Below are 1,029 nucleotides of genomic sequence, written 5' to 3'. Positions count from 1 at the left end.
AACTCTTAGTACTATTAATGCAATTATATTTCATATGAGTTTGTCATAAATCAAACTATGTTACATTCAATACTACTTCATTTTCTTGTCATAGGAAGCAAAATATAAGAATTAAATCAAACAAACTAATGAACTGAGCCGAATAAATCCAACCCAACCCAAACGGATTAGTATGATTCATTTGTTGGGTTGTAGTTTATTTGAACACTTGCATACTAGACCATCAACTTTTTGTTTTATAGTCCAACAACCGCTCAAGAAAATAGATTTCAAACTTGAGAGAAAAAAATATACTGAGAAGGAGTTAAAAATGTTGCAATTTTTTAGAAAGGGCATTTGGTCTAGTGGTATGATTCTCGCATAGGGTGCGAGAGGTCCCGAGCCTCAAAGAAAACAATTCAACACCCTAGTGTATATTCTTCCATCTTAATCTTCAGAAACCAAAAACTATAATGATGATGCTCTTTTTTAATATCATTTTATCTTTTCCACTTTCAATAGGCATGCATACCCAAATCCTAACTTTCGATATTTACTTTACTTGTGTATTCCACGATATGTGTCTCAAATTGAACTATCAAACTAAAACTTACATTATTTTCTTCTCAATACAGTAATTGTCGCAAACCCTATGTAAATAATTTAACAGCGGTCTAGATCTAAAAGATATAATAATAATGATTATTTCTCATGGATTTCAATAACAAAGAAAATAAATGAAATAATAATGATATATTCCATAAAAAAACTTAATATATAGCCCATACTAAGGGCATTTGGTCGGTATGATTCTTTCTTTGGGTGCAAGAGGTCTCGAATTCAATTCTCGGAATGCCCCTCCAAAAGAAAAAAAGCACTAAAATAATTAATTATCAGGTTTATGAAAAAGAAATTGTTATTCCTTTGTCTTTTAAAATCCATACTAAGGGCATTTGGTCTAGTGGTATGATTCCTTCTTTGGGTGCAAGAGGTCTCGAGTTTGATTCTCAAAATGCCCCTCCAAGAGAAAAAAAGCACTAAAATAATTAT

Source organism: Cucurbita maxima, unplaced genomic scaffold (assembly GCF_002738345.1).
Source record: "Cucurbita maxima cultivar Rimu unplaced genomic scaffold, Cmax_1.0 Cma_Scf00167, whole genome shotgun sequence".
Taxonomy (NCBI): Eukaryota; Viridiplantae; Streptophyta; class Magnoliopsida; order Cucurbitales; family Cucurbitaceae; genus Cucurbita; species Cucurbita maxima.
The sequence above is the reverse complement of the archived record's forward strand: the minus strand, read 5'-3'. Positions refer to the sequence as shown.